The 27743-nt window shown below is 38.6% G+C and overlaps 1 protein-coding gene and 1 long non-coding RNA gene across 5 annotated transcripts in view; one reads left to right on the top strand and one right to left on the bottom strand.

The window, feature by feature from the left end:
* Positions 1 to 27743, bottom strand: part of TAFA1 (TAFA chemokine like family member 1) — a 511367-nt gene that overhangs the window by 397658 nt on the left and 85966 nt on the right. The window lies entirely within an intron of this gene.
* LOC132678739 (uncharacterized) lies at positions 211 to 21148 on the top strand. 2 transcript variants are annotated; one of them, XR_009609794.3, is made up of 3 exons: positions 211 to 503; positions 5805 to 5911; positions 19799 to 21148. It is a non-coding gene; the product is annotated as an uncharacterized LOC132678739 (long non-coding RNA). The 2 variants fall into 2 exon arrangements; XR_009609793.3 differs by lacking the exon at positions 19799 to 21148 and having other exon boundaries at positions 5805 to 5968.

Here is a 27743-nt window from a genome sequence, read left to right as displayed (position 1 = left end):
TTACTCCAATCAATTAATCAGGGATCTCCTTTTAATCCAATTAATTAATCCAATCCAATTAATCAGTCGTCTCCATTGCACTATTCATTTCAACGAATGTCCACTCTTATTCTGATGCCCAGCCCCAATCCCACACTCTCCAAGAGTCCAGTCCAACCACTATGACATCAGAAATGCCTCCAAGTTTTGCATTTCATCCAGCCCCTGGGGCTTTACAAACTGAACTTGAACCACAATGCTACAGTGATTCTAAGACATGAGGTTGAATGCTGAAGGTTGTATGCAGCCCAACGCCCTGCAGCAAGACACCCAAACACCAAACACCCACCTGCGCTCAGTAGCTGAAACCTGTATTCGCTCTGTGGATTTAACAGTCCACAGCAACAGTGAAAAAGTTTGCTTAAACCACCTCAGAGCAACACTAGTAAGTACAGCAGCAGATTGAAGAAGGGTAGCAGCGTGGTGGTGAGAAATCTGAAAATAAACATAAAGATGCTGGAAAGGTGGGACTTGAAGGCAATTCACCTATGCTCTTCCTCTGGGGAGAATAGAGGCAACTGACTGCCAGCTCAAACAGTTCTGACAGCCACCTTAGAGCCAGACTCTCCTTTTGGGAATGAGTATGAGTCCAGGGGTGATTCTAGAGAGATGACATCATGCATCATCCAGAGTGTGGGAGAATGTGGGATCTCCCAAGAGGAGCTGTAGGAATAACTGATGAGTATAAACAAACAAATAAATAAATAACCACTACTTCATGATGGTTTCAAAGATCACATGTGCAACCAGTCCCATGTCGCTGCAAACAATTACCCAGGGAGACCCTAATTCCCCAACTCATTCATTACACATGGACTGGTTTCCTAAAATATTTATTAAGGCATTATGCTGGTACTAGGGATAAAATGGTGAATCTTCAGAAAAAGTCTCTACCTTCATGGAGCTGCTCATCCTTTGGGACAGACCGACATCAAACAAGTCCATCAATGAATGAACAAGAGAATAACAGGTTATGAAGGAAAAGGACAGGGTGATGGGCTGGAGATGAGCTGGAGAGGTGACAGGGAGGGCTTTACAGGGGGCATAATATTTGGGCTGAGACAGTCACAATGAGAAGGAACCATCTCTGCAAAGATCTAGTGCAAAGAGAGTCTTGGAGGCAAAAGGAACAGAGGTACAAAGGCCCTGAGGCAGAAAAGACTTGGTGTGCTTGGGGAAGAGAACTATGACAATACAGGGAAACCGAGACAGGAGAGGTTGAAGTGGACAGGAGCCAAATCGGAAGAGCTTTGGAGGCTGGAGTACAAACTCAAGGTTTTACTCTAACAAAGGAAGGTTTTAGAGCATTGCAAGGGCAAGCCCCAAGCTCTGCTGTGGCTTGGATTCAATGGAATAAGAGAAACAGGGAGACGACTTAAGAGGCTGCTGTGGAGGCCTGTATGGTTCAAGTGAGTCTGGGCAACGGCAGACATGGGAACAAATGGCAGGATTTGAGCTGATCTTGGAGAAAGAACCACTTGTGGCTTTTACCCAAAGGCCTCGCTACTCCAAATGTCAGCAGCAAGCTGTTCAAGTGCCTGAAATTTCTGAAATTATATAATTAAAAAAGAGAACGGGTTATGTTCAAAACTAACTCAAGGCAGAGATTTTAGGAAGTTTTGCTTCCAGCTTCAGCTTCCTGAATGCATGGCTGCTTTGTTGTTGGCCAACTCTTTAAACTAACTGAGGTGCGGTGGGTTCTACATCCCAGGGTCTGTCCCAGGCTACCTGGAAGGGTTGTTGTGAAAAGTTAACTAATTAATAACAAATAAAGTAAAAGCCTTTAAGGCTCTAGGCCAATATTTCCCAAACCAAAACACGTTTGTCCCAAGAAATAAGAAAATAAACACTGCGTAGTCAGACACAGGTATAGGCTTCTATATCACGGGACTTATCAGAGCCTTTAATGAATTAATGGGTATGTTACCGGCCAATATTATACTGCATTTCTCAAAATTATTTCAAGAAGGAGGTTTTTTTTTTCCCTCTCAGACCACCTGGTTGCAACTGCCATGGAACCCAGTTTGGCAAACACTGTATTACAGAGATGGAAAAGACTATTACTGAGACACCAGGAGCCCTTTTAAAATCCAGAATCTGCTAGCAGGGATCATGTATTGCACAACTTATAATTGTCAGGGCTTTGGAGAAGAATTACCAGGTTAGGGAGTCAGCATCTTGCCTAGGTGCCAAATACATAAGGTATTGATCACACAATAAGAAGAAAAGAGATGCCTAGGTAACACGTTTTAGAAATGGAGCCTCCCATAAACCATAGACGAAACCTGTGAAGTAGCCGTATCGATCTCCACGTAACAGATAAGAGAACTGGGCTTGAAGGGGTTGAGTGACCGACATCAGTACATCCAACTAATGTGAAACCAAGAAGGGAACTTCTAACCATTATACCAAAGGCTCATTAAAAAAAAACAAAAAACAAACAGAGTATAGTGACACACAATGTTACAGTAGTTTCAGATGTACAACATAATGATTCAAGTTTCTACACGTTACGTTCTGCCCACCACAAATGCACCTACCTCTGTCATCATACAACTTTATTACAGTATCATTGACCATATTCCCCACGCTGTGCCTTTTATTCCTGTGACTTATTCATTCCACAACTGGCTAGTGTGGCACCTGTTCCAATTCTAACCACAAGGAGCAGCAGAGAGCAAGACTGTCAAGGGTTATTTAAACCCTGGCTTACCCACTTACCAACTGTGTGATGTTAGGCAAGTTGCTTAACCTCTCTGAGCCCTGGCTAACTCTTCTGCACCAGAAAGATAGTAACAATGCCCCCCATCCACTCTTAGGTTTGTTATGAGGATGAAATGGGACAAAAAAGTACTTAGCTCAGCTCCAGGCACATTGGGAGACCCTATTAAGTATTCAGTCTTGCTTACTATTTTGTATAGGATATTTAATTTGTATGTATAATTTGGGATGTTTCAGGGGCAAAGGCCCCCTGCGGGAATTCTGGGTGCCAAAAGATGAGGAAGAGCTTCACACTTTTCAGAGTTTTGATTAGCATGATTTATTCTGATGTCAAAGTCAAGGTTTAAGTGACAAAGCACAAAAGCTACACATTTTCACTTAATCTAGGGAGACTATCTTTTTCCAGAAATCAGCTTTGAGTAAAAGACTATTATTTTTTTTTCTGGGAGCACTCAGTTTAAAGTTAACTCACTGAGCCTGAGCAATATGAAGAAAATTGGAAACCTAGTGAGAGATAAAGACTTAGCTCCGGATGTCTAAATGATTCCCAAAGTATTGCTCTAAGTACCAGATTTTCTCTCCGTGGAGCGTGCCCACATAATAGCAGGTGGGGACAAGCACGGGAAGAACGGATCATGAGAACGTGGTAGACAACCAGGAATGACATGTGTGCATATGTGTGGAGGGAGTCTGTTGTGACTATGAATAAAGCTGCTGATTTAAAATCACACCTATTCTCGCCTTAGTTAAATCCACAAGAATCCAGTTTTTGACCTTTAAAAAACAATATCATCTTGTTCACAGTCCCCTGTGAATTGCTTGTCTACTTAATAAAATTGTTGCCTGGCTCATAAAGTTGTGGCTGAAGTCCTGCCTCTTAGCCATTAACTTCAGGATCTGAGCACAGTCTTCTATTCATTACACTCTTATGTCTCTTAGCAGAAGGATGTAGAGTCTTGCTTAGAATTGGATTTGGATGGCCTCCGATCTTGATGAGTTTAAATTGGAAAACAAGATGTTAGATTAGTATAACGACTATGTGGAACAAAGTGTTCGGCCTCTGGAGTCAGCCTGCCTGACTTTGTGTCTTGGTTCCACTACTAAAGGCAAACTCTCTAAGCCTGTTAATTCAGTTGAATACCTGAATAATAATAATAATAATAATAACAACTACACGACATCAGTACCTGATTACGAGCATTAAAGGAAAAGTAGGGTACCTGGATCATAAACACTCGCTATCATTATTGTCACCACCATCACCATCACCATCATCACCATCACCACCACCATTAATCATTACTATTATCATCAATCACCACCATTCCCACCACTATCAGCAACACCATCATCATTACCACCATCATCACCATCACCACCACAATCATGACTGTCAATCACCACCATTGCCATGACCATCATTACCACCATCATCACCACAATCATTACCACCATCAATCACCACCATCGCCATGACCATCATCATTACCATCATCACCATCACCACCACAATCATTACCGCTGTCAATCACCACCATTGCCATGACCATCATCATTACCACCATCATCACCATCACCACCACAATCATGACTGTCAATCACCACCATTGCCATGACCATCATTACCACCATCATCACCATCACCACCACAATCATTACCACCATCAATCACCACCATCGCCATGACCATCATCATTACCACCATCATCACCATCACCACCACCATCATTACCACTGTCAATCACCACCATCCCCATGATCATCATCATTGCCACCATCATCACCATCAGCACCACAATCGTCATCACCACCACCATCACAACCACCATCATCAACACCATCACGAATCTACAATCACCATCCCGACCACTACCAGCAGCACCGCCATCATCACCACCATGAGCACTACCACTGTCAGCAGCAACAAAAATGTCAAAGTCCACACAAACCTATAAGCCCGATTCTTTTGAAAGTCTGTGTTGAAGGATTCTTCAAGATCCACTTAATATCTCCTTATCTTCTTTTGTTTCTCCCAAGCCCATTTTAACCTGTGCTTATGTTTTCCATGTTACAAGTAAAAGCAATTTTAAGCCTAACAGGAAGTTAATCAAGAGCCATTGTGGCAGCTAGCTGTGGTCTTTAACAACCCCTATTTCTGCCTAATTTAGATAGCTTAACTCAAATGTTCTGCCCTCCATCCCTTTTCTGACATTCATACACTATCAATGGCCTTCATATTTTCTGGTTAATCCCTAAATGAGACTCATCGTCTTTTAAATATTTATCTGTAAAGATTTCTCCTCCCCTTTAGTTACCAAATGAGTCTACTCAGATCTACTCAGGATCTTCAGAAATATGACTGCTGAATTTTGCTTGGGGTCTGATATAGCAAAAATCAGTTAATAAAGCTCATTCATGAGTTTTCAGTTTATATTAACTGTTCTTGCAGTGAAACCCTGTTGTACACATTTTATATTTTCAGGGTAGGTAGTAATATCATTATTCTAAACCAATATTCAAAAATACTGAGTTCATCAGATTCTGCAGACTAAATCTCTAAAACTCCCATCTTCCTCTTTTTAGAAAGACAGAAATTATGAGCCTATTATATTGAAGAGTTCACACAAACTGCTCTTCTGTAATGAAACAGGAACATGACCACTCAGTGAAGAACATTCCACATTCTCAAGTCAGGCTGGCAGGATTGCTGGGTCATTATTGTTAGTGAATGAGGTGCATAGTCAAATGAACCCCCATCTAACATGATGTGCCTCACATTATAACCTCCCAGGGTACAAATATCATCCCATGATGTATTCTTGACTATGCATTTGGCCTATAAACTCTGTATTTTGTCTATAAGCTCCCTCTTGCTCTGTATTTGATCTATAAGCTCCATCTTTGTCTATTATTCCAGCCTGGGACAGGGCCCATAACAGAAAATCAATGGATATTTGCTGATATGTAAAGCATGTTTATGTTTGGAAATATATAATTTTTGAAAACATAGACAGCCATCAAATTCACTATTTGTTTTCCTTCAGGATTACAGAGGAGAACTGAATGATCTCCAAGACTAAAGATGGAAGTAACCAAGCAAGACATGAGAGCCTTCCAAGGAAGATTCTGACAACCAGCTGCCAAGTTACTGGTATAGCACTTAGTAAAGAAAATTGAGCAGTGCACAACTGATGTGCTCATTATCAAAGTCTACGAGGCATATTTATTTGTTTGTTCACTGATTGAGTCATTCAACTAGCATTGGCTGAGTGCCTATAGTGTGCTAGGCACTGGGGGCTCAACAGTAAATAAAGGAAATGGAATTTACAGATTTGCACAATGGCACCGGCTTTGGCATTAGAGTTTTAGAGCAGCATATGTGTCTCAGTTTGGGTCCCAGAAATCAGAGCCTGAGACAAGGACTTATGTACAGGTAGTTTATTGTGAAAGTAATTCTGTGAGACAAGAACAAGGGAAGAAGGAGAGTGACACAATAAAAGAGCAAGTCAAATATAAGTGAGTGTTTTGAAAGTCTGTGTTGAAGGCAGTAGGGGCTGCTGAGAACCCACTGGGGCCTCTGAATAGCACACACGGCACTTTCTAGAATTGTCCACCAGGAAAGTTGGAAGGCTGCAGTGTTTACCCACTAGTCAGCACTGTCTCCATTGGCTAAGGGTTGTTTGCAGGCTACCGTTATACACGGGCTGAGTGGGTTCCCTGGAAAAGACCTTGAAACAGAAAGCAGGAAGGCAATGAGCACCCCTGAGGCAGGTGCTGCCAGCATGAAGGGAATCTGAGCCCCTGAGGCACCGCCCGCCACAGCTGTGGCTAAAATGAAGGGTAAATTGGGGAACCGCAACTTGAGACACCAAAACCCAGTGACTGTCATTCTTTAAGAAGCTTTAATGAGGGCCCGCTTCCAGGCCCTTTGCTAGGATACTGTCTGTGAGCTTGAAAAGACAAAGGGCTTCCACATCTCCAATTATACCCATCTTTAGGCAGGGACTGTATCTCTCCAGCACACTGAGAACATCTTTCAGCTCACAGCCACAGACCAAAGAAACTTTTCTGGTGATGAGATTCACTGTCCCTTTTTAAAGCATATTAAATGTTAATTTTCAAAACAACAAAAAATGGTAGTAGTAGTAATAATAATAATAATAATAATGGTGATAATGGCAAAAAATACACACGCACACACACACAAAAAAACACACAAAAAACCAATAGGACAAATGACTCTATGTACCAGGCTCTCAGAGCTTTACATATATCATCTCTTTTATTTAACCTCCACTAATTCAATGACATAGGTACCATTATTATCATCCCCATTATGTAGATGAGGCAACAAAGGTTACAAGAAGTTATAAGATATGCCAGTGAGATGCAAGGCAAAGACTGAAACCCACAGTCAGATTTGAGTCTGCACTCACTACAGCATTCTGTGTCTGGAAGCCTAATGGAGAACCTGAGCATTGCCCCTCGTTCCAATCATCTGCATTTTTTCACACCTATTTCTTCTATATAGTCAAGTGCTTTCAGGTATCATGAGTCTCAATCGATGCCTGGTGGAGGCAGAAAGTTGTTTGTTTCTGTTCTAGAACTGAAAAGAAATACAGAGCTCATCCACTATGACCCCAACCTCAACCCCCCACCCTTTGTCCTTACCCCCTTACCCATATTTACAGATGCTCCAAGAGAGCAAAAGTTCCATGGGTAGGGATAGAGCAGGTTCCAAAACTCTTGTTTATTAGTAAAGGTTCTAGGAGCCCAGGCTCTGAACTCAGACTTCCTGAGTTTGAATCTGACTCACGCAAGTTCTCCAAAGCATTGGTTTTCTTACCTACAATATGGGCATGATAATAGTGTCTTACGTGTTAGATAGTATTTACAAATTCTGTAGCACAGTCTCTTAAACTTGGAAAGCATTGGCTATTATGCTTATTCCCTCCACTGTCATATACCCTTTATGAAAGGAGCTCATGCTCCTAACCTAGAGAGTTGGGGCTCCAATTAAAAGTTCATGATGTGGGGCACCCAAGTGGCTCAGTTGATTAAGCATCCAACTCTTGATTTCACCTCAGGCCATATTCTCACGGTTCATGAGGTCTTGACCCCACATCGGGCTCTATGCTGACAGTGAGGAGCCTGTTTTGGATTCTCTGTCACCTCCTCCCTCCACCCCTCTTCCACTAGTGCTCACTCTCTCTCTCTCACTCTCTCTCAAAATAAATAAATAAAATTTAAAAAAATTCATGATGCTATGAACATATCTTCCTCACAAATGCACATATGTACCTAATGTTTCAGACGGTCTCAGGGACATCAAAACCTACTAAGCATCCTTATGGGCCACACAGGGATATGTTGAGGGATTCCTAAAGTCTGCAGTGAATCAAACACACTTTAAAAATAAGTTTCGTTCTTTATCAAAGTGTAAACGTTGTAGAGATATTCTCATAGTACAGCTGGTTAATTAAGAAAGCAAAGGTAGCCCATAGTATCCGAACAAATAACTACTCCATTATTAAACCTACAACCAAATATCAGGTGAGCAATTATACGGATTTAGAAATAATTCCCGTGGACACACTGTTATACCACTTGGTTGTTAAACCTATCGCAGACCAAGCCACTATGCTAAATGAGAAGAGATGAACTCAGGCTGAATGAAATAAGTTCAACTATTTAATTGAAATTCTCAAGAACAGACCTCTGCCATTTCAGACAACTGAAAGAGTCTTACCAGACCTGGAGGTCCCACTGCATACCTGACTATGCACCATGTTGTCTTGGGTATACAATAGGAAGAATTCTGTATTATCTTAGGAAGGGCTTTTCTAGGGGTTTTGTGCAAATTGTGCAAGAGGAAACGACTGCTTCCCATTTTTCCTTTTAGAGTCCTTCACCCATCTCTTCCTAATAGACAACATCCCTCAGGCACTCTGGGAAATATTTAAATGAAGTAGAGCCTTTGGCAAACCTTTAAAGGTACTAAAGGCAGCAGCCCCCTTTTTCTATGCTTCTTGTCAACTTTTTTCCCCGGTGAGTACCTCTTACCTTCTTAACTTTTCTGCACTTATAATGCATCTTAGCATCTAAGGAGGTGAACCTGAAAATGAGCATGATGGAGAGTTGCCAAGGGAGAAAAATAACACATTTTCCTATGGCAAGAGGAAACGCTTGCGTGAGAGCTATCTAGGGTGGGGAGGAAAGGAAGGAGGAGAAGAACGGAGGAAGGGAGGAGGAAGGAATCTATAGAAGTATTTTCAAAAATGAAGGTTATTTTCTTTACTGCTATTTTCAGTGGGTCAGCCCCCAGTACCCAGTGAGTCATGAAATTTCAATGAGTCATGAAAATACACACACACACACACACACACACACATATATAAATGCCATGAAGTAAGTTAAGGTGAATAAAAGCAACTGAAGTCTTAATATAAAAATAAATAAATTTCTCATTTATTTCAAGTTCTGCTTATGGAATTTTAAGCAACTTGCTTTTTCCAGGCTTTGCTTTTTACAATGAACACATAAAATATGCCAATGGCAAACTACTAGGTTTATCTTGACATTGGTTTTCATCAGAACATGGCCCTAAATTCATATTTAACTTATTTTCTCTCCTCATACAGGAGTAAGTGTTCCTGTCATGTGGATTGCTTAAGCTGTACATTATGTGTAGCTCCATATAATCCTTTTCATTCTATTATCGTCACCTCATTTATGATTCCATTCCAACCTGCACTTCTCCTGGGACATATGCAATTATTTAATCTTTTATAACTTACACTGCATAGAAGACAGAACTCCCACTGGGCCACTGTATTTATAAATATGATGAAATCTATACATTATAGGGACAACTTCCCCCAGTTATTGGCGTCATTGCCTTGGCGGAGATGAAAGACTGGCTGTATAATTGAAAAGGAAATTCTCAAAATCATTAGGAAAGTTAGATTACATAGAAAGCCTTGGAACTAAATGATACAATGAACAGTTGTATCAGAGACCCAGACAGAGTAGAACATCATGAAAATTTGACTCTGGAGTTAGATAAAATGAACTTTGAAACCCAGAGACATGACTTATTAGAGACCTCAGCTTTCTTCTTTCTAAAATGGAGATAAAAAGAACACCTACTTCATGAGATAGATGTGAATATAAAGGGACTGTATACCTCAGGCTTAGCAGAGTGCTTGGCACACACATATGGAATACTCTAGAAACACTGGCTGCCATTATTATCAGATACAAAGGACTACAATATATTTGTAAACATCCTGCAATTAACCTTCCTCCATGCTTTCAAATGATGACCCCGTACAAAATTCCTATCAGAAATCATACTTAAGTTTCTGGAGGGAAAGAAGGGTACTCCATTTTTAATTGATTATCATTTGTTGTTACAAATCACAGTGCATGTATTTTAACTGATCTAGATGACAAAGGTATTATATTGAACAAAATAATAAATTATGTCCATTTATGTTAGTATTTTTATACTCAGTCATGAGCACTGCTTCATTGTGGGAGAATTGGAAAACACATGATGATTGAATTAGGAACGCCACGGAGGACTTAGTATCCCAGCTGGTTCATTCACACCCCAGACACATACTGTTCTTATTCAATTACAGCCTGTACATTCAGTTCAATAGTGTTCTTCAAAAACCTCGTTAGTGAACTTCAAATTTCTTGGAACGCCAAAAATAAGCTTGATTATGTGAAAGATCCACTGACACAGAATAATGAGTACTGCAAGAATTTTAAAAACAGAGGAAAATATTCATATTTTGTATTATTTAATAATGATTTAGCCAGAATATCCTGAGGAATCTCTCTCTCTCTCTCTCTCTCTCTATATATATATATATATATATATACACGTATGTATATTATGTATTATATATATAATGATATTATTATTCACATTCTGTACCTATATTCGGGTATATTTTAAAATTCTACATTAAATCGTGTCCTATGAAAAACTAGGATGAAATGCATTATAAAGAGTATTTTTCAGCCCACACTGAAACATTATTAGCAAGGAAACTCAGTATTCTTTTCTTTATTAAGACTTGGAGAAATTTACACCCTGGATTGTCATCCCCATACTGCTGACTCAGTAATAGGAAAAAGCTGTAACAAAAAAATAAATAAATAAATAAATAAATAAATAAATAAATAAAGCTACTGGAAGAAAGAAGACACTATTGACTCCATGCAGGATTTGAATTTGCAATTTAGCGCTCCATCTAAGCTAAAATCATATAAATCATATAAATCATATAAAGTTCTTAAATGACTTTTAATTAACTTTCCAGGCATTTGACAATAAAAAAATGGAGCCAGACCTTCATATTCCTAAAGGTGATAGGGATTTGAGAAAAGTACTTTAACACTTTTAGTACTTCACATAATCCTTTTATTCTCTTAGGGGAACTGAGTCCTCTGGGGATATCTCTTATCATATGTTCTAGAATAACCACCCCCCAAAGCCTCATGGAAAAACAAGTTTTTTCCATGAATTTTCATAAAAGAGTAGGCCTACAACAACACAGAAACCTGAAGGTGGAGAGTGGTATCTTCAAAAGGCCCATTACCCAATAGTTAGAAACCTCACCACAGGTAAGATGAGGCCATATCATCTCTGTAACTCTCAGGTCGGGAAACAGATCCAGACACAACTATTAAGGCTGTGGAGGCAATGTGAAAACTGACTGGTGTAGTTTGCAAGCAAAAAGGGCCACTTGAATATTCTCCACTCACTCTCCAGATTAAGGATACCATAGTTCTCTTAAAAGAAGAATGGAATGAAAATTCCTACTGGGCATTTACATATGGATATACTTTTTCCCTTTGTTTTCACCTCTAACTGTGGTTTACATAAATGTATTTTATAGGATTGCAAGGAACTATGCATATTACACCATGTTGGTGACCCTGAATATCAAAACGAGGTTGCAAAAGAAGGATAAAGCTGGATGTCCCACACTTTTCTAATTTCAAAACTTATTACAAAGTTACAGAAATCAAAATGGTTTGGGGGGCGCCTGGGTGGCTCCGTCGGTTGGGCGTCCGACTTCGGCTCAGGTCATGATCTCACAGTCTGTGAGTTCGAGCCCCGCGTCGGGCTCTGAGCTGAGCGCTCGGAGCCTGGAGCCTGCTTCCGATTCTGTGTCTCCCTCTTTCTCTGTCCCTCCCCCACTCACTCTCTGTCTCTCTCCCTCTCTCAAAAATAAATAAACGTTAAAAAAAATGGTTTGGTAGTGGCATCAAATCAGACACATAGACCGATGGAATAGAATACAGAGCCTAGAAACAGTCTTGCATATATCGTCAAATGATTTTGGACAAGGGTACCAAGAGTTTGCAATGCACAAAGGACAGTCTTTACAACAAATAAGTGAATATCCACGTGCAAAAGAAGGCAGAAGGCAAAAGTTTAATCCTAACCATACAGTATATATAAAAATTAACTTAAAATGTATCAGACCTAAACATCCAAGCTAAAGATATAAAGCTCTTAGAAGAAAACATAAGGGAAAGTCTTCTTGACATTGTATTTGGCAATGATTTCTTGGATGGGATACCCAAAGCACAGGAAGCGAAAGTAAAAATAGATAAATCAGACCGTATAAAGTGTAAATTGTGCATCAAAGGACACAGTCAATAGAATGAAAAGGCAACCAGCAGAATGGGAGAAAATGTTTACAAACTATACATCAGATAAGGGATTAATATCCAAAATACATAAAGAACTCCTACTCAATAACTGAAAAACAACTCAATTAAAAAATGGACAAGAGAGTTGAATAGATATCATCTATTCAAGAGAAGGTGCACTAATGGCCAATGAGCACATGAAAAGATGCTCAGCACCACTCACTGTTCATTGGGGAAATGCAAATCAAACCCATAATGAGATATGACTTCGCATCCATTGAAACAGTCACTATTTTGTTTAATTTTTAAACTTTTATTTTAGAGAGACAGAGAGAGTGTACATGCAGGGGAGGCACAGAGGGGGAGAGAGAATCTTAAGCAGGCTCCATGCTCAGTGCAGAGTCTGGATGGGGTGCTGGATCCCACGCCCCTGGGATCCATGACCTCAGCTGAAATCAAGAGTCAGATGCTCAACCAACTGAGCCACCCAGGAACCCCTGGTTACTCTTTTCTTTAAAAAGACAGAAAATAGTAGGAAAACTAGAACCTCTGTGCACTGTTGCTGGGAAGGCAAAGTGGTATAATCATTTGGAAAATGGTATGGCTGTTCTTTGAAAAATTAAAAACAGAATACCATATTATTCAGCAATTCCATTTCTGAGTATAATATACCTAAAAGAACTGAAAGCATGGTCTCAAAAGAGACAATTGTACACACGTTCATATCAACGTTTTTCATAATAGCAAAAGGTGGAAGCAACCCAAGGATCCATTGACATGAATGTATAAACAAAATGTAGTATATACAGAAAATGGAATACCATTTAGCTCAAAAAGGAAGGAAAGTCTGACACCTGCTACAACATGAATGAACCTTGAAGACATTATGCTAAGTCAAGTAAGTCGGCAAAAAAGACATTGTCCGATTCTACTGATACAAAGTACCTAGAACAGTCCACTTCATAGAAACAGTAAGCAGATGATGGCTGAAAGGGGCTGGGGGAGAGAGAGAAATACTGAATTACTGTTGATGGCATGGAGTTTGGAAAAGATGAAAAAGTTCTGGAGATTGGTTGCACAACAGTGTGAACATAGTTACCTTGGCTGAATTGCACACTTAAAAGTGGTTAGGATCGTACATTTTACACAATATGTATTTTACCACAATTTAAAAAAACTGGGGGAGCCGGGGTGGCTGCAGTAGTTAAGTGTCAAACTCTTGATTTCTGCTCCAGTCAGGATCTCACAGTTTGTGGGATCGAGCCCCGCATCAGGCTCCATGCTGACAGCTCAGCGCCTGCTTGGGATTCTCTGTCTCCCTCTCTCTGTGCCCCTCCCCTACTCACGCTCTCTCTTTCTCTCAAATAAACTTAAAAAAAAAAAAAAACTGACGAGTCACTTAAGAAAAAATCAAAGTTAGTTCTGACGATAGGAAATTTTCATTATGAAGTAATGAAAACTATTAAAACCGAATCCTTACATTAACCAGTCATTCTACTATATTTCCTGGTTATTTGTTATCAAGTTTTGTGTTTATAAAGTAATAGAATTATAAGGAACTATAAATATCAAGTAACCAAGCTTTTTCCAGTTATTAAAGAAAAAGCTGAGAAATAATGCTTGGAGATGGGTCCCACTTCACAAGTTTATACAGAGCTAATGGGATTACAAACTTAGAGACCAGTCCTCTGTACATTCTGTTAACTATCTATTAAAAGCTAATGTACTTTTATCCCTGAATGCTGATAACCTACCATGGAATCCAACTGGGGGTTATAACAAATCATATTATCCACTCTAATATACCACATTCCATCCTTATTAATTTGGCTTTTCACTGAACTCATAATCTGATATATTATTGCCAGTTTTCTGAGAATGAGAACTGGACCAAATCTCATATACGTAATTAATGTGCTCCTGAGAAGTTATGCTTAACTTGATTCTCATACTCCCAGACCTCACTGTACTTTAGCATAACCAAAACCCCAGACTGGCTGCAAGAGAAAATGAAGGGCACTTAATGCAGTGAGGAAAGGAAGTTTGCAAACACAGACCACAGTATAATAAAACAATTAATTAAAGGTAACATGCAAAAAGAAATGTATTTGGGCAAAAGAGAAATGCTTAGAGACACTAATAAAATGATTATTTCATTCATTCAGTATTCAACTGAATATATTATAGTTATTGTTATATTATAACAATATATAATATTGTTATACAGTGGAGAACCCACTATATTATAGTTATTGTTCTAGATCAGGGATCAGCCACTGTTTCTGTAAAGGAGCTGATAGTAAATATTTCAGGTTTTGCAGGCCATACAGTCTCTGTCTCCAACCTTTCAACCCTGCCACTGTAGCATGAAGGCAGCTATGGATAATATGTAAGCCAATGGGCAATGCTGTGTTCCAATGACTTTATTTGTAAAAATAGGCAGGTGGGCTGGATTTGGCCCATAGCCATAGTTGCTAACTTCTGTTGTATATATTAGAAAATAATATGGAAGTAAACCCAGTAATATTATTTTCATGAAGCTTAACTTCCAGTAAAGAGGCAAGGGGAAAGCATACATACATACATACATACATACATACATACATATTCAGATGCTATTAAGTGACATGACATTATGCTCTTTAATGACAGAATGTTCCAACATCTTCTAAACTAAAGGTTTTAAGATCTGGCAATTCAACAGATTGGCAGAAAAATTTGTCAAAAATTGAGACTACAGGGCTTCATCTGGGAAAACTTTTAATTAAGTAGACCTACCACAGACCTCTAGGAAAAAGCTTGCAGAGCGTCCCTTTTAAAAAGTTCTTGAGGTGAGATCTCTGATTAAACAACTTTTGTTTCTGTAAGTATTATTGATAACAACTCAATTATTAATAACAATTAACAATTGTTAATTAACAAATAACAATTATTAATTGTTAATAACATTGAGAGAAAAACAGAGAAACAAGCTGAATCAATGTTCAAATAATAAATAGCTTTTTCAACACACAAAGGCCAACACATGTGCATTATTGTAAGTAGCAGAGCTGAATGGTATACTCGTCCTTCTTTTACGTAAGAAAGCTAAACACATTTGCATTACGTGCATGATATGAATTCTATGTTCTTCTTTAAGGCTTTTTCAACCTGACGTATTTTTGTCAGAGGATAATTGTACATATCTATACCACAGGGTAGTTTGTCCCCGAATTTCGTTTTTACCAGAAATATTTTATGGTAACAACAGGGCATGTGTTACATGAGTATTACAAGCAATTCCAAATCGTCCCCAGATACACTCAACAGGCTTTGAATCAGATAAATAAAACAATCTTCTTGTCATAAAAAAATGAGACATGGGAACAGCTCATAGGAAAAAACTGATAAGGTACAGGCACTTCCTGATTTGCATCCGGCTGTGTTTTCTGCTGACACGTCCATAACACTGAGAGACAGGGACACACATCCAGCATGGCCGAAACTGCCCAGGGATCAGGGAGCAAAGCCTCGAAGAACTACCTCAGCTAATGTGGGTTGCTACTTAGATCACGTAAAAAACCTCAACCTGGTCCATCAGATGTCATCTCTCGCTAATTCGGGGGCTCAATATTTGGGCTCTGTGCCAAAATTGCTGTACCAGCATCTTACTTCAACATTTAAAGGACGACTCAGAGCCATCTGGTCAACCAGCATTTTACTTTATAGACCAAGTAGTTGTGGTCATAGCAGGGGGAACGGTAACAGACTGCTTGGCTTTTCAGCAACATCGTCACTGCTATTTTTTTGCCCACAATTGCTATTGAACTCCCATGATGCCTCTCTGTCTCTTTAACATTTTCATTATGAAGTATAACATGCTTTCTGCAAATGCATAAAACATAATTGCAGTAATTAATAAATTACCATATAGCAAACCTTCATGTAATCTTCCCCCAGGCCAAGAAATAAAATTTTGCCAGCATTCCAGAAGGCTCCTGGCTGCCCCCTGGCACTTAAAATCTCCTCCCTCTCTGATAAATGTAACCATAATCCTGACTTTTATAGTCATGGCTTCCTTGCTTCTCTTTATACTTTTATCTCCAGTGAACTATAAATTATACTATAGTTTAGTTTTGCCTATTTCAATGATATAATTATATCCGTTATAAATTTCTGTGCCATATTCAACATATGTGATACATCGTGTTGCTGCTCTTGATTGTAGTTTTCTTTTTCATAAGTGTATAATATTCCATTCTATGAATATATCGCTGTTTATCCATTTATAAATCGATGGATACTGGTTGTTTTCAGTTTAAGACTCTTATAAATAATGCTGCTATGAAAAGTCCTGTGTATGTCTCTTAGTATACAGATGCATGTGTTTCCTTTAAATATGTAACTAAAATGGAAATTGCTAATCCATAAGGTATTTGTATTTTCAGCTGTGTTAGCTGATTTCAATCTGTTTATCAAAGTGTTTGTGTCATTTTACATTCCTACGGGAATCCTATGAAAATTAAAGTTGCTTCATATCTTTTCAGAAACTTGGCATTGTTAACTTTTAATTCTAGCCATTCTGGTAGGAGTCTCATTGTAGTTGTGTATTTCTCTAATGATTAACAAGATTGACCTTCTTCTCAGATGTTTATTGGTCACTTGTATATGCTTTTGTGCACAGTGCCTGCTTGTCTATTGTTTAACTGCATCAGTTAATTGTTGCTGAGTAACAAACTATTCCACACCTTAGTGATTTAAAACAAACTGAAAGAGGACATTTTCAGCATTAAATCATTAAATATAATATCTACTTGTGTTTTGGTGACTATATTAGATTATATACTCTTTTTGTTGTTTCCTAAGAGTTTTTTAAACTATGAAATAACTTATAGTTTTGTCACATCTTTGCATTAACTGAAATGACTTCCCTCTTTTATTCTGTTAATGTGTTATATCGTACTTAAAATCTATCAAAGTTAAGCAACTTTAAATTTCTGAATAACCTCTACATGGCAGGATATATCAGTCTGCTAACATTGTTTAGGATTTCTGCATCTACACTTACACATGAGACTGCCCTATATTTTTCACTTTCTGTAACTCCCTTTTTGAGTTTTGACTAATTACGCATACCTCCTAAAATGAACTGGGATTGTGGCAACTTTTAATATTTTAAGATTAGTTGTTTAAGATTATGTTACTTCTCCCTTAAATGGTTGAACTGACAAATCAACCCAAGCATCAAGTGTCTTTTTGGCAAAATTTATTTCTCTGCAGATAGAATTTCTTTCATTGCCATAGGACCATGCATACTTAGTATGAACATTCTGTATCAGTTTTAAGTAATTGTATTTCTACAGAATATTTTCCATTTTATTTACATTGTCAAGTTTATTGGCACAAAGCTCATAAACTGTCCCTTAAATTTATAGCTGTAGGATATATGATTAGGTTCTCATTTTTATCCCTGATATTACTCCCCCCTTTAAAAATTAAGCTCACTAGAGGCTTATTAATTTTATTAATCTTCTCAAAAACTAACTTTTGATTGCACAAATGTTCATTATTATTGTTTTGTATTTTATTTTTTAATAAAATTTTTTATTCTTTTACACTTTATTAATTTTTGATAGGCAGAGAGACAGAGCATGAGCAGGGGAGGGGCAGAGAGAGAGGGAGACACAGAATCCGAAGCAGGCCCCAGGCTCGGAGCTGTCAGCACAGAGCCCGACGTGGGGCTCGAACTCACAAACTGCGGGATCATGACCTGGGCCAAAGTCAGACACTTAACCGACTAAGCCACCTAGGCACCCCTGTTTTGTATTTTATTAATGTCTGTTCTTACCCTTATTATTTCTTTCTTCTACTTTCTTTGAATTTATTCTGTTCCTTCCCTCTCCTCCTTTTTTAACTTCTGAGAAGGACCTTCAGAGAAAGACTTTCCCTTCAGATACATGCATTGAAGACTAGTTTTTCCCTAAAAGCATGACTATAGCTGCATCTCACAACTTCTGATGCTAGGTTCATTGTCATTCAAATGTAAATATTTTCTAATTTCCATTATATTTTTTTCTATGAACTATGGACTATTTAGGAATGTATTGTTTAATTTTCAAACAGTTGGGAGTTTCTAGTTACCTGTGTGTTCTCAATCTCTACAGTAATCAAACTCCAGTCAGAGGACATATACTCCGAAAGTTTAATTTTTTGAAACTAGTTGAGAATTACTTGATCTAAAATAATGTAAGTCTTAACAACTGCACTACATGTGCTGAAAAAATATGTTTCTTGCAGTTACTGGATATAGCATTAAACATATCCACTGACTTTTAAAATATTCTATATCTTTACTGATTTTTGATCTGCTTGTTATATTAATTACCGAGCAAGAAGTGTTAAAATTTTCTACTATTCACCAGAAGCCATTGGTCAATTATAAGCCTCAGGAAAAGTTGCAATAGAAAATATATAGCACCACTGAGGAAGAAATCTAGTCGAAAACAAATTGAACCAAAGTCAGATCAAGTCTCCAGAACTACCTACCAACTTGATGGGGAAAGAGGGATAGAAAAACAAGGTAAACAACATGATGAAGAAGCAATAAGTCAAATACAGAATATAGGCATGGTACAGGATGAACAATGCCATTTATTCACCAGAATAACAGCATGAAAAACAAACAAAAAGACAAGGATTATGAAAAAAATAAAACACATTTGAGACAAGTTTCTAATCACTCACTATGACTGTATAATTATTTCCGCTCACGACTGTAACCATTTTTCTTTGCATATTTTGAGCCATGTTCCTAGGTGCACACATATTTAGAATTGTTCTATCTTCTAGGGGCGCCTGGGTGGCGCAGTCGGTTAAGCGTCCGACTTCAGCCAGGTCACGATCTCGCGGTCCGTGAGTTCGAGCCCCGCGTCAGGCTCCGGGCTGATGGCTCAGAGCCTGGAGCCTGTTTCCGATTCTGTGTCTCCCTCTCTCTCTGCCCCTCCCCCGTTCATGCTCTGTCTCTCTCTGTCCCAAAAATAAATAAAAAACGTTGACAAAAAAAAAAAATTAAAAAAAAAAAATAAATAAAAAAAAGAATTGTTCTATCTTCTTGGTGAACTGTGTGTTTTATGATGATGCCATGCCACCTTTTGTCCCTGGTAATTTTGCCTTATAGTTGCTCTATCTGATATTGATATGGCTACACCAGCTTTATTTGGTTAGTGTTTTATGGACTTTCTTTGCCTATTTTAGTGAAATAGCCATCTGAAATATAATTAGCTTTTACTTGGGGCACTTAATGCAATTATTGATCTATTTCTGTTAATGTAATCTACTATCCTGTTACATGTCCTGCCCTATGTCTCCTCTTTACTCCCAGGATGGCACCCTTCAGGATTCGAGACCAAGCAAAAAGGATTTTTTTAATGGACTCCACTCCTCATGGGTTCTCGACTCCAGCTTTTTTTCTCTCTTCAGTACTAGGAGCTGCTAGAAGCCCAGATCTGTCTGAGAACCTCCTCTTTTAAGATTGAAAGATGGCCATATTTTATCTACTGTATTCCACAATCAGTTTTACAGCAAGTACTGTATTCTATCTCCAAAACATATCTGTAACTCATGACTATTCTCAGCCTTCAATGCCACCAGCACCTCCTAACTGCATGACCTCAATTATCATCCCACCTTGTCTCCCTGCTTCCACCTTTGCTTCCTTTAGTCATTTCACTGAACAATTAAAACCAGTCACATAATTACATAAATCAGATTATGAGGCTCCCAGCTTAATCCGCCCATAGCTTTCCCACTGAACTTGAAGTGTGTTGTTTCCCAACATTCAAACTTCTTACCTTCTCACCTTCTCATGGTCTTTTCATGGTCTGGCCCCTGTGTGTCTCTCTAGACATACTAGAATAATTTTTGATCTATGAATAATCCAAATTAGTCCCTTCCTTAGTTTCTTTGTGTATTTTCCTTTATCAGAAAACAAAAACAAAAACAAAACTGGTTTTTCCCCCTTGGTATATCTCATGGTTGGCTCCTCTTGGCCATTCAATTTCTCCTTGAAAGTTCTCTCTTTCACAAAGTCCTTACCATCCTAGCTAAAGTTCTCCTCCTTCAGTGACTCTTTTGTGCATTACTCCATTAATTTTGTTCAAAACATTTACCACTCCCTGAAAGTTTCCTTTTTATTACATGCAACAAATTTCAGTCAAAGATAATGTGAAAAGGCCTCTTTTTTTTTTTTTTATAGAGGAGACTGCTTGAATGTCATAATCGATGAGAAAAACTAAATCAACAAAAAGAAATTACACATAAAAGCATGTGGCACAATGCCGGCACATAGAAGATAGTTTTAAATACGTTTGCTGAAACTGAAAACACAAAGCTCTGGATATCACACATAAATCATTAATCCAGTCATGGTCTTATGAATTCATGCTTCATGCAGCAATCTGATTCTCCTTCCTTTTATCCTTCATTTCAAATCTCTCCTTTGATATCACCCAGTTTCCTTCTCAAGAAAACAGCATTTTTTTCAACTAAAAAAAAAAACTTTCTAGTAACATATCCAAACAAGCAGTCTCCACTTAAGTGAGCAAATAATTGGGTACAAACATGTGTCCTGTAATAAGCGGGAAAATGAAAAACCTAAATATTCTTTAAGAGAGATTGGGCAAGTACATTATATTGTATCTTAAAGCCTAATTATACACTGCCCTGAGGTAGACCTGGAGGGATTTTACCAGAAAAAGTTAATGATAAATTGTCCATTAAAAAATGTACAAGTAGATGTATACTATGGTAAAGCTTTCATTTTTAAAATACCTCTCTCTATGTACACATATAGACAGAAGTTGTGTCTACAGAGTGAAATTGACATTGAGCAAAGACTGTTATTTTGTATTTCCAAATCCCTGCTATGTTCTAATATTTTACTTATGTATTATGTTTTTTTAAATAATAACAAAAGCCCAACAAGCCCACTCAGATTTTAAAAACCATACCCTATGATTTTTTGATCATTGCATGTAGCTGTGTTTTTACATCTTTATCTAATCAGCAATGACATTATTCCCAAGGTATCAAAAATTACTAATGCACTTGTAAAGCTCTATGCTGTCTAGATCAATTTGCTCTCCTCGCTTCAAGTCTAGTGTGGCAAGTTCTGCCAGGAAACTCACCCCTTAACCAAACAACACTGTGATATCCCCAGCCCAACAGGTAGGTATGGCAGCCAGCATAGAGAGAGCATATTGTAATCCTTAACTTTACTGTATACAAAAGCCTCAAATCAGACATTTTTTCCACTACTTTATCTTGGCTTTATTACGTTGGACATTCCGGAAAGCGAAGTTACCTAATTTGAACATATTTTGGCCTATTTTTTTTTTTTTTGGTCTAGGACCTATTGATGCATTAAAAAAAAACACATTACTGGGGCACCTGGGTGGCTCAGCCGGTTAAGCGCCCGACTTCAGCTCAGGTCATGATCTCGCGGTCCGTGAGTTCGAGCCCTGCGTCGGGCTCTGTGCTGACAGCTCAGAGCCTGGAGCCTGTTTCAGATCCTGTGTCTCCCTCTCTCTCTGTCCCTCCCGTTCATGCTCTGTCTCTCTCTGTCTCAAAAATAAATAAACGTTTAAAAAAAAAATTAAAAAAAAAAACCACATTACTTATTACAAGTCAGCTCAATTGGAAATCACTAAAAAATAGCTCTCATAGCCCTTGTCTGAGCAAGTTGACATTTTATAATATAAAATAAATACTTTATTATCATCATTATCTTTTTATTCTAGAGAGAGAGCGAGAGCACATGAGTAGGTAAGAGCGGCAGAGGGGGAGAGACAGGGAATCTTAAACAGGCTCCACACTCAGCATGCAGTCGGATGTGGGACTCGATCCATGACCACGAAATCATGACCTGAGCCGAAATCAAGAGTCGCACACCCAGGTGCCCCTAACATAAACACTTAAAAGGACAGAAATAATAAGCGATTATACACTATTTCACACATTTGTCCTAAAGAGTTATACAATAATTATCTTTTAAAGATTATTTTATTTTCAATAACTCCAAAACCTTGAAAACCTTGCTCAGAAATGTGGGAACATAATATGACTAGAAGAGAATCCTACCAGCTTGTTAAACTCTGTATTTCTCCACCCATACATTTTAGCATTGAATCATCAAAGCTAGGCATGAATAGGTAATTTCATTGTTAATAAGTGTTTAACAGAATTAGTACCCTGATGACTAGGGCAGAATCATCCAAAGGCCACTGTAAAATCAATAAAAACACAAGAAAGAAATTGGAATAGACATTAAATTATGTGCTAAAAGACTTTAGCCCTTTAAATTTGGATTTAAAACTAGACTTTGTTATTTGATGCTATTGTCTGAGTATCAGAAATCATATGAAATCAAGCCACTCCTAGGAACTTGATCAAGATTGAAAATTTCAAGCTTTTTAGTCTAAGATATGACATGTCCCTGAAAACTCACATAATGGATTAACTGTAATTATAGCCTGTCTGGGAATTCAGAAGTAAGTTTCATGCTCAAAAAATTGGGGCAATGTGAAGCTTTATTGGAATAAAGTATTTTGGATTAGGGTCCCAAGGGAAATACTTAGCTTAATTCATATTTGTAGTTCTATTTTTTAAATTTTTAATGTTTATTTTTGAGAGACAACAAAAGAGCAAGGCAGGGGGAGAGAGAGAGGGAGACAGAGAATTCGAAGCGGACTGCATGCTGTTAGCACAAAGCCCGACCGACATGGGGCTTGAACCCACAAACCGGGGAATGGTGAGGTCGTGACCTACGCCCAAGTCAGATGCTCAACTGACTGAGCCACCCAGGTGCCTTGTAGTTTTATTTTTAAATGACGGAGAGACAGAGACAGAGAGAGAAACCCTCATCAACCACTCAAAGTCTCTTGCATGTTACATTCTATTCATTGTGGTTTTTACTTTCCCTAATGACTACTAAGGAAGACCTTCTCTTGTGCTATTTACCTTTGTGTCTCTTCATTGAAGTATCTGTTCAAGTCATTTGCCCATTTTGTTTTCTTATTATTGCAATTTGAGACTTCTCTTCCCTGTTCTGGCTACAAGCCCTTTATCAGGTAATTGCTTGTAAATATTTTCCCCCCAGCAAATTGTCTTTTCATTCCCTGACCACAGTCTTTTAAAAAAGCAAAACTTTTAAAAACTTTTTATAAAGTCCAATTTGTCATGTTTTTGTTTTGTTTGTGCTTTTTCATCCTATCTAAGATATCTTTGCCTAACCCCAGTTATAAATATTTGTTCTTGTAATGTCTTCTAAAACTCAGAGGTCCAATACAATAGCCAACATCCACATGCAGCTATTTATTTTTTTTAAATGTTTCTTTACTATTGAGAGACAGAGAGACACAGAGCGTGAGCATGGGAGGGGTTCAGAGAGGGGGAGACACAGAATCTGAAGCAGGCTCCAGGCTCTGAGCTGTCAGCACAGAGCCCGACGCGGGGCTCGAACTCACCAACCATGAGATTATGACCTGAGCCGAAGCCGGACGCTCAACCGACTGAGCCACCCAGGCACCCCTTACATTTTTTTTTAGTGTTTATTTATTTTTGAGAGAGAGACAGAGCGTGAGTGGGGGACGGGCATAGAGAGAGGGAGACACAGAATGTGAAGCAGGCTCCAGGCTCTGAGCTGTCAGCAGAGAGCCCAACGCGGGCTCGAACTCAGGAACCGCAAGATCATGACCTGAGCCGAAGTCAGATGCTTAACCGACTGAGCTACCCAGGCGACCCTTAGAAGCACTTTCTTACAAGTTTACAGTTGTATGTTTTACATTTAGTCTCTGTATATTTCAAGTCAATTTTTGTAGATGGTGTGAGGTACAAGTAGAGTTTTTGGTTTTGCCCATGAATTTCAAATTGTTCAAGTGACATTTAAAAAAAAAAATCTGTTTTCATTTTTATTACTTTGTAAATTTTGTATGTGAAAGTTAATCACAAAGGCTTCCCTTTGGCATTTTTTTTAACTTCTTGCAAAAAAAGGTATACCTGGGGATAAAATATTACATGCCTGAAACTAGTTGAGTAAGGCCCACCAAATTCACCAGGTCACATTTGCATTCCCTACTGCCCTTGGTCTCCTGAATCAGCACCTGTTTCTGACATCGTGTCCAGTAGGCCTTAGGGAATTAGCCCTGGTTTATATAGAAAGGCAGCTCAAATGAAAGGGCAATTCTGCCTCTTGCAAAGAAACTACCAAATAATCTGATCAAGGTAGGAAAACCTCACTCTGGCCCCTTATGTACAAGAGATGGGCCTCTGCAAATGGACCTTTGTTGTCCTCTGCAAATGGAACAGGTGTGAGGAGGTTTGTTTGTTTACTTTCAATAAGTTTACATTTTAATTCTGCTTTAGAAGAAAAAGTAAATACTTGATTATGGGTTTCTTGAACAGGCTGAACATTTCAGAGTCCCAACACTGTTTTGACACAGCTGTGCTTTTTGTCCATTTGGAAAGTCTCCAATATTAGGTAACTTTGAAGTATTACTGAACTGTTTATATCAACCAACAATTCAGTCTGTACAAACTGTTCAGAGCAGGAGTCCTCAAACATTTTCTATAAAGGACCAGAGAGTAAATATTTTACTCTTTCGGTGTCATATGATCTGAATCACCAGCACTCAACTGTGCTGTTACAGCACAAAAGCAATCACAGATAATATGTAAACAAATGAGCTTGAGTGTCTTCCAATAAAACTTTATTTATAAAAACAGCTTCTGGGGGCGCCTAGTTGGCTCAGTCGGTTGAGCATCCAACTTCGGCTCAGGTCACGATCTCACAGTCCGTGGGTTCAAGCCCCACGTCGGGCTCTGTGCTGCCAGCTCAGAGCCTGGAGCCTGCTTCGGATTCTGTGTCTCCCTCTCTATTTCTGCCCCCTCCCCTGCTCATGCTCTGTTTCTGTCTCAAAAATAAATAAAAACAGTAAAAAAATTTTTTTAAAAAAAACAGCTTCTGGGCCAGATCTGGCTTGCAGGCTGTAGTTTGCCTACCCCTGATTTAGTGTTAAAGTTCTTTCCTCCAACTCTTTAAAATTTCAGTGCAATTTGTGTAAAAATAAATGAAATGTAAAGATTATTCATTTCCTTTCAAGTGATTTCTAGGAATGTGACTTTTTTTTTTAATGTTTATTTATTTTTGAGAGAGTGAAAGCTGGGGAGGGGCAGAGAGGGGGGTGGACAGAGAATCTGAAGCAGGCTCCGTGTTCTTAGGGCAGAGCCTGATGTGGGATTCAAACTCACAACCCATGAGATTATGACCTGATCAGAAGTCAGATGCTTAACCAACTGAGCGACCCATGCATCCCAGGAATGTGGTATTTTTAACAGCAGTATAAAAGTCATGAATTTTTCCTGTTAATATATATCAATTTTTATATTTTTTTTTCTCATTTAAAAATTGTGTATTTTGCCATGCATTTAAAAAAAATAAAGACAACTGAATGAGGTAACTGAATGAGGAACTGTCCTGGGAATTGTTTGATGCAAGCTTATGACTTTGGTAGTTATCTAAATAAACACAGTAGACCATATGAGTATAAATGCTAGCAATCTCCCAAACCTCTTAATGACCAGAATAGGAGACTGGTATAATGATGGCTACTGAGTCCAGAATGCAACCATTATAATAGTAAGGGGAATAAAGATTAATGATACACTCAAGATAGTCTAACATTAGTCTTCAAATTTCTATAGAGCACTGGAGACACATGAACGGTAAAATCAGTAAATCAGGCTGACAAAAGGCATATGCAAATGAAGTGGGAACCCTAAGCTAATTGGAAGAGACAATCAGAGACCTGGGTTCAAATTCTGACCCTCTACTTATTAACTCTGGGTTTGGGAAAAATCGCTTTAAAGAAAACCTTTAAATATACTCATCCCTTCCCCCAGCCCCTAGCATTTTCTTCTCAAAAATGTTAGGTTACTCTCCTGCAGCTAACTTCCTTGCACCCCCTTTTAAAGAGGGGGCACTAACAGGTCCAACAAAACCTGCCCCAACACTTGCAGGGCCTGAAGCGAGAGCACAAATGGAGACCACCTCCCCAGCCCACCGGCCTCTCCTCGCCCAACTCCAGTCTGTACTAGGAAGAGTTAAGCACATGATTTTGGACAACAAAGCCCTTCAGCTCCACCTTAGAAATATCTACTCTTTGGTGATCCCATATACACACACTCCCAGAATTCCTTTCTGACCTTGAGGTAATAAACTCATGAGAAAAGGAACTTGAAAACAGGTTCAGGGCCACTTGTGCTAAGAATCTGAGGGTCTCAAATACCCAGAGCATGGTGTGGGTGGGGGGCATGGGTTCTGGATGGACACGTTCCCTTAGCGCAAAGATTCTCATGGGGAGAGGCTCAACCAGAAGAGGCCAGAGCTTCCCTCTAAAGCTCAAGGCCTAGAGTGGGACCAGTGGTCTGGGTCTAAGGTTGTATTGACTACAAATGGTTGATGAACCAGATCTAAGAATCAGAGAAATAATGAGGCTTTCTGCCAGGCAAGTGGTTGAAGTAGATTAATAACTGAGAGTATGTGTAAGTCTAGACATCTTCTTTTCCTATGTTCCCAGAAACTGATAATAATACATAACAGCAAGCTATTTGTCTTGTTTTTTAATGAGTACTGGCCCAAAAGTCAGCCCCATGTAAAATTTTATGTGTATATATAGCAATTCCATATGGGAGCAATATTTTAAGGACCAGCTTTCTATACATATTATTATTTAAGTGACATTAATGTCTCTACCCAGTTTTCCTACTAATTAGGGGTGTGTAAAAATCCTGCTTTATACATAATTGAATGGTAGGGCAGAGCTACAGGATGTTGCAAAATGATCATACCACATTACCTGAGAAGTTGATAATTAAATAGCAGCAAAACAGAAGCCTTTTAAATCCTAGGTATAGGGTATTTGAAGAATTGGGAAGTGGTTTGAGAACTTTGATCACAGAAGAGTTTACAGCCTTCTCAATTTTAAGAGATCCCCATCAGCCTCACAGTTCAAGCCAACCTGGATGTTTCCACCTAGAATAATTTAGACAGAAGGAAAGAAAGGAAGCATTTCCATCTGAAGCCAGGATAACTTCCAGACTTGAAATTTCACAATGTTACTAGCCCTAACACAAGGGAAACAAAAGAAGCAAATAAACTATTGGGATTACATCAATATAAAAGGCTTTAAACATCAAAGGGAACTGTCAACAAAATAAAAACTTGATCCACTGAATGGAAGAAAATATTTGCAAATGATATATCTAATAAG

This window comes from Panthera onca, chromosome A2, assembly GCF_046562875.1.
Source record: "Panthera onca isolate mPanOnc1 chromosome A2, mPanOnc1 haplotype 2, whole genome shotgun sequence".
In the NCBI taxonomy this organism is placed as follows: Eukaryota; Metazoa; Chordata; class Mammalia; order Carnivora; family Felidae; genus Panthera; species Panthera onca.
This window is presented reverse-complemented; position numbering and strand designations above follow the sequence as displayed.